Below are 7665 nucleotides of genomic sequence, written 5' to 3' on the forward strand. Positions count from 1 at the left end.
TAAATATCTATAAAGTTCATTTTTTATCACCTTTAGGTTTTTTTCTTTCTGTGCAACGATGAGCTCTTAGAAATCCTTTCTGAGACAAAGGATCCACTCCGAGACCAACCACACCTGAAGAAATGCTTTGAAGGAATTGCCAAGCTCACTTTTAATCATGAGAAAGAAATTACTCACATGGAGTCAGCAGAAAATGAAAAAGTAGAGCTCGTGCTGCGAATAATTCCAGCAAGTGCCAAGGGGCTAGTTGAGAAATGGCTTCATGAGGTGAATATCTTTAGCTCTTACTTAGGGTTTAGTTACTGTATAATCATTTTCTCTTTTAGGAGCAAGGAATATCATAAGCATATTTCCTAAGTAAATAGCTCTCTGAGAATTTATCAGATTATTTGACAGATTGAATATCAGCCTCATTGTTGTTATTTATTACAACTAATTGACACGTGCAAACATGCACAAATTAATTTTAATAAAGAGGTTATCAGTGTGTGAGACACTTAATAAAAGTGTGTGTGTCTGAAACCATATATGTGACTATATGTTCAATTCTATGTATATGTATTTTTGTTGTCTTCTCCCTGTAATTTTTATAGTTTGGAAAAAGAGATTTTTTTACAAAGCAGTTTAAAGGAACGTGAAGAGATTTTTTTACACGCCCCCTTCCCCAAAAAATCTTAATTTTCAATAATATTAAGCAAAGGGAAGAGAAATATTTAATTGACAATATATTAACCTTTCCCCTTTGGGCCTATGATCCAAATTAATCAGTTTCAGTGTGAAATTAGTTTGATGATCTTTATTGTTTGCTTTGTTTTTACCTTCTTCTGTTACACAATCAAAGTGGGTCCTTCCTCTGATATACAATTCTAGGCCAAGTCCACTTCCAATCCCTCCTTCCTTCTTTCAAGATAGAATCAGCCCCAGGTACACATCTTTCCTTTCTGTTGTTATTGCAGGCACTGCTTTTACCCCATTAAATCTGTCCCTTTACCTCTTGCCTCTTCTCACTTCAGGCTATCAGCCAACCAGGGTCTACAACTGAGAAAAGCAATACCTTATATTAGAAAAGGGAGAAAAGGAAAAACAAAAACAAAAAACACAGAGAGAATGTTCTTTCCAAGGTGGATTCTGTGGTGCGGGGGGAAGGAGGGGAGGAGAAATTTGTCAAAGGAACTGAGAGTGAACTTTCGCTAAGAGTATTACTTCTGTTATGTGCCGAGTTTCTGCTGGCTGGGTGAGCAAAACAAAACAGCTCAAGTCCTCTCATGATTCCATGTTTCCCACATAACTGAGCCACATATCACCATGCCAACTTAGAATTAATCTTTTTTAAAGTGACTGCACGCAATTTAAAACAGTTCATCACAGTTAGTCAGGGGAGGGTAAGGACAGAGCCTACTTAGGCACAAATACCTCCTTCCCTACTCTCCAAAGACAATTATTACACTTCATTTTTGTACTCATTTTCAGCACAACGTTATGTTCTTTGGAAAAACATTGGAGCTAGAGAGCTGTGGTAGGTATGAGATATGCAGTTATGAGGAGCCTAGGAAAGGCAGATCTCACCATACCGGAAAACCTGCAGTATGTTGTTTAGTTCTCGCTCTCGCTCTCCAACAAAAGAGAGAAAGAGAGAGAGAGGGAGATGAGCAGCTGTGTTTATTTTAATACATCTCATTTAACCCTCACCTAAAAACAAATGGAAAGGTTGGGAGTGCATTAATCTGGACCCAATTAGCATCTCTTTCTCCCTCAAAAGTGCAACCTGAGATTGATGAATATAAAATAGAGTTTCATATGCAGTCTTTAAATCATTTGCATGTTTTATGCATGATAATTGAATTTATTTATGCACTTCCTTTCATTTAATAATTTCCTGCTCTTTCCTGTGCTATCCACATTGTACTATCCAAGAAATAGGATTTCATAGTCAAGCAAGGATAGGAGTATATAAATAAAACCGAGTTAATTTTTAGGTCTAATGTAAACTGTAAATAAAAATTAATATTTGTGTTACTTTAATTGGGTTAATGTAAAATATTTTAGTTAAAGTATATACTTTTAGCCTTTTCAGACACTTTGGATATTGCTTAGTATGCTTGTAAGTGTACAAGCAAAATTATTTTCAAAAGGCCATGAAAGGCAGTTAAATTATTGTATTGACATTTCTATGACCCTAGAGACTTGTGTTTCAACTTGGCCAATTAGTAGTAATAGTAGTAATAAGATAATCAGAAGATGAATAGTAATTACATTAATAACTAATGGTATTCAGCCCAGGACCTTGAGAATCAGTCTGGTTTAGAATATAATAGTACATTATAATTTGTCTTATTCAGTATTTGATCAGTAGAAATATGAGCATTGGCTGCCTAGTACATTTATCATAGGCAGGATGTACAAGTTATAGAGATCAGTTTGCCACATTACTGGCCCTGTGATTGTGCCTGTAAAGTGCCATAATGGGGAAAATTGCTTTTTTCCCCCAATTAAGCTCAGATGTCTAGTGATTCCATGGTGCTGGTGTCTGAATTCTTTGCAATGCAAAGTCCATCCTTGTGATGGTCATGCCAGGAAGCTACTTGGGAAAGGATTTTTTTAAACAAGGGATTCTGGTAGTGTTTCTCATAGTTTTGATTTGTGCCAGTGCTTCTCTTGTCTCTTGTCTTTCCGTCTGTGTTTAAAGATGTATGTGGAAGTGATCTTTTTCTGTGGTGTCCTGTCTTTTTCAGTGACTTAATTGGTTTTGTGTTGTGATTGTTTCCTGATCTTTGTAGGTAGGAATGTCTTTAAAGGCTAAAGTTCTGTTAATTTGTGATGTAACAATTTCAGTGTGTTTCTTGTCATTGAAATGTAGTTTAAAATGTTCAGTAATGTAGCATGAAATTATTGGTTAGTTTTGAAATGGTTGTGAAATCATGTGAAGAAAATAAGTATTGCATCTGATCAAGATAAATTCACTCTAGTGTTTTATGGCTTTTTATTCCTATGTGATAGTAATAAAGTCTCATGTAGGGATGGAAGCCATGAAATACATTGTGAAAAATCATCAACTAAGATGGGGCCATGAGTATAGAAAAAGGTATAGTTGTAGAGCTATTGAAAATTGTTGGGAAATGATTTAGTATGTCACCATGTTGATTACCATGTTTGCATTTTATTTCTTCATCCCTCACCCATGTAATTTGGCAAGTAAGGAAATTAGTTTATAACAGGTTGATTCACCTTTACATCAGTGTTAAATGTTTAAATTGTTTATACATTTTTTTAAATTTTCTACTCAAGATAACACTGTACATGAAACACTAAACTAATTAGTTAATACTGTAAAAAACCAACAAAACGAAACAAAAACCCAACTTGTGAATTTCCAAATTCATGTTATTGCTACCTAAATTAAGAATGAAACAAACTAAGGTATCCCATTAGTCCATGGTCCAGGTTTTTTTACTCCCACACTCAATAATAGACCTGAATGATGAGCTAGCATGTAAATAATAATTCTTTTTCTATTGACATGTTTTTCTGAAAATATACATTCTCTTCTCTTTTTTTTCCTATTCTGGAAATAAAACAAGGGATTATAGCTCCGAGGGCAGAAAAATCACCTGTGAGAATGTTCATAATAGTGCCAACATCCCATATATTGCTTTACTATCCAAGTTTTGTCAATCTTTGTATATCTTTCTGTCTTGGGTGTCATTTTGTTTGTGGGACACTTCTGTGAATGTGAGTCATTCTTATATAACTAATTTATTTTTACAGTCTTCTTTCTGTATTCCTTCTCTAATGCAAATTAATAAAAATATTTTTGTTACTTTGCCTCTTTTATTTCTCTGAAAAACTGTGGATTTCTTGTCTGTTTTCAAAAAAGGGTTATACTTCCATTAATTATAAATAGGCAAATCTTATTCTGATATAAAACACTGGCGACAATTAAGTAGAAAAGATATTTCCCCCTGTATTTCAATAGGTTTCTCACTTGTAACTTACATGTTTTTTTTTTTAAATAATTGTCAGTGTGAATAAAATAACACCCCAAATATGTTAACCTTAATTAAATCACAAGTGCAGTTTGCATTTGGTAATTATCGTTTTGGTTTACAAAGATCTTAGAGGTTGTTTATATCATTACTGTCTTGTGGAGCAATAGTTGTGGAATTTGCAAAGCAAGTTACAATCAGACCTCTATTAAAAGACAAAATATCTGCTTCCTTGTGTTTTAATGAAATTGCTACCAAGATTATAGAGGTTGTACTACCTAGAGAGTAAACTGAGCTTGTTAACCAAAATAGAAGAAAAATTATACAGATAAAAAAAATTGTCTTCATCATTTACCCCCAAATGTTTTCAGAATGTACTTTGGATATAGCAGCTCATTTTTGGTAATCTGGAAGAAGATTGTTTCAAATGGACTAATCATTAACATATTAGCCTCTTTTTCTCTCTTCCTCCCTATTCCCTGCCTAAGAATAAATTTTAGTTGAATTTCTTTTTTGTCACTTCTAAATAATATGCAAATTGAGGATTTGTTTTCATTTTCAGTACCACAGGGCAGACTCTCTTAATGTATGTGTGCTTATACTCTGAAAATTAACTGTACAAATGACATTATGGAGCTCTATATTTATTGCCTCCAAATGATCTAAGATCTAAATGTGCTCAGTTTTCAAGTACAAATATATTTTTTCTAACTGCCAACCCTGCAGACTGAACTTGGGATCTGAAAATAAAGCAGAGTATTTTCCTTTACACACTCAGCATCACCAGTAACAAAGGGTTTTTTAGGCTAAATTATACCCTCAATTACAGCAGTACAACCCCCTACCACCATTGTTTTCAAATTATATCCTCAGCAATGCTTATGCAAAAACATTGCTCTCAGTGGGTTTGCACAGGTGTGACTAATTGGAACTTCATAAATAAATCTGTTGATGACTCTCACAAGAATGAATAGAATCCAGATCAGTCTCTCTTAGCTGTTTTGGCTCTACAGGGTGAAAAGCCGTGAACTCTTATTTTTGTCATTAAGTTAAGTACACGTGACTCTGAAAACACACAGGGTACAGATTTGTTGAGTAAAAATATGTCATTTTTAAATAGGCAATCTGGTGTAGTGCAAAACTATGGTAATCCAAGGTTGACACTTTCTGCTTTGAGTGCAGTATAATCCTCAGTACATGTAATGGCCTCTCTCCATCTTTTGTCAACAAGAGGGGCAGAACTCAGGACTTCCGGAGCAGAAAGTACCTGCAGCTTGAGCTAAAGGGGCAGGCGCTACAGCTGGGGCATGTAACAGGCTCTCGTTCTCTGTGGATTGAGCACAGAAGGGGATACAGACACTCTTAGAAAAATGCATATACATTTCTTGACACATGGAGCAGGTTTATGCAATAGGAAGAAGACGGTGTATTTCCTGTAAGTGGTAGAAGGTTTCACCTTGCCAGGTTTGTTTGTGCCATTTGAGATATAGCACAAAATTTAAAAAGTGAGAGTGGTGGTTTCCTGGATCTACCTAAAGAAAATCTATGCTGTGTTCCCCCAAATTAAACTTACAAAGCTGTCCACAGAAATAAATACAGAGGAATGCCAAGAGAGTTATAAAATAATGAAACAACATTAATCTTAAATTAGTTCCTGTGACCAAGCTACCAGAATGACCCTATAGTATCTTTTCACTATGGCACCTTCCCCTTTCTGTAACATACATGGGCCAAATTGTCTGCTGGCATAATTCCGTTGATGTCAGTGGAGTTACACCAGCAGAGAGTCTCTTGTATTTACTTGTTTGTGATTGTGGTTTATAAATAACTCACCCGTGGATAGGGAATGAAACTAATTTTAAGTGACCATCCCAGGGGTTAGCAAAATATTGGTTATCTTGTAGATGTAGGTTTTAATTAAGTTCAAACTGGACAATTTTGGGATACCTTAGTAATCCATTCAGAAGGGATTGTGGGGAGTGGAAGAGAGGAAGTGGGTAACTACGGTATAGAATTTACTATTTTCACCCAATTATTTCCCCCCACATCTCTGGCAAGGATGTGGATATTTGTTTGGTTCCCCCAAAGGAAGGGATTTGTTTGTTCATGAATCCTTTAGGTCTGCATCAGAATCCATCTTTTAATTTTACACTCTAAGGGCTCAGTGTTCCAGTCCGAGGCGACACCTTGCCTGATGGCAAATAAAGTATTTTCCTTGGTGTCAATTTGAGTAACAAGTCAATTTTCTGAAATGTGGTCTCTTGTCGGAAAAAAGGAATGTTTTGTCATTGGGGTGAAATGTTAAATTCAAAGCTGACTGAAAGTTGTTGAACATTGTTTTTTATATCATAAGTGTACACATTCTGTCTATTACATGTAGTTTAATTACTGAGCCTGAACCTAGGAAAAGTATTACTTAGGCTAGAGCTTCCCAGCCTTCTCCAGTAGAAACACAAGTTTAATTTGAAAAAAGTTTACTGGGGATCTGAAATATAAAGACTTTTAGCTCTAGTCTATATTTATTTGGCTCACAGAAAATCTATTGATGTAAATGCAAGTTCTGCATGCTGACAGCGTCCAGCATGTATTTCTTACCTAGTGTGACCTATCAGAATATTTATTATTAATAATGATTTAATATCAACAATATTTCATGCTGTTCAAAATACGTAAATAAGTCGTGATCCAGCGTTCATGTTAGGTAATCTTATAAGTGTCCAGGATTTAAACACTATCCTATAGGTCTTTCTAAATCACTAAAAACAGCATGAAGTTCACATGGAAGTGAAGAACAAGCCAATATAGATCTCTGAAAGAAAGTGTAATGTACTCTCTGAGGCCAACAGTGAGGGGTTGGGTTACAGAACCCCCCTTGTAAACTGCCACCTCATATGCTGAGACTACCTCAGAGCCTGTTTTCCCTGCCAGCTTGGGATTTAGGAACCTGTCTTGTTGAGCCAGACATGCTAGCCTGCTGCAAACACAGACCCAGGTCTGAACTATGTCCCCCAAAAGCTGCAGGCTTAACTGAAAACAGCTTAAGAAGTTCTCCTGTCTCCAGCACCCAGATACCCAGTTCCCAATGGGATCAAAACTCCAAATAAATGCGTTTTACTCTGTATAAAGCTTATACAGGGTAAACTCATAAATTGTTCGCCCTCTATAACACTGATAGAGAGATATGCACAGCTGTTTGTTCCCCAATGTATTAATTATTTGCCTTGGTTTAATTAATAAGCAAAAGTGATGTTATTAAGTATAAATAGTAGGATTTAAATGGTTCCAAGTAATAACAGATAGAACAAAGTAAGTTACCAAGCAAAATAAAATAAAATATGCAAGTCTAAGCCTAATACATTAAGAAACTGATTACAGATAAAATCTCACCCTGAGAGATGTTCCAATAAGCTTCTTTCACAGACTAGACTACTTTCTAGTCTGGGCCCAATCCTTTCCCCGGTACAGTCCTTGTGTAGCTAGGGGATTTCTCATGACTGCAGCCCCCTTTGTTCTGTTCCACCCCCTTATATAGCTTTGGCACAAGGTGGGAATCTTTTGTCTCTTTGGGTCCCCACCCTTCCTTCTAAATGGAAAAGCCCCAGGTTTAAGATGGATTCCAGTACCAGGTGACATGGTCACATGTCCTGTGAGACCCCCAAGCTTTCATTCTTCCCGGCCTGAC

The 7665-nt window shown here is 36.0% G+C and overlaps 1 long non-coding RNA gene across 5 annotated transcripts in view; it reads left to right on the forward strand.

Annotated features, from left to right (window-relative positions):
* LOC101931335 (uncharacterized) overlaps positions 1-3820 on the forward strand; it is a 95683-nt gene extending 91863 nt beyond the window's left edge. For all 5 annotated transcript variants that reach the window (XR_010591354.1, XR_010591348.1, XR_010591347.1 and 2 more), the window contains one exon: positions 37-3820. This is a non-coding gene — a long non-coding RNA (uncharacterized LOC101931335). The remainder of the gene's footprint in view (positions 1-36) is intronic.
* Positions 3821-7665: the final 3845 nt, after the last annotated feature.

The sequence above is a fragment of the Chrysemys picta genome, chromosome 1 (assembly GCF_011386835.1).
Source record: "Chrysemys picta bellii isolate R12L10 chromosome 1, ASM1138683v2, whole genome shotgun sequence".
In the NCBI taxonomy this organism is placed as follows: domain Eukaryota; kingdom Metazoa; phylum Chordata; order Testudines; family Emydidae; genus Chrysemys; species Chrysemys picta.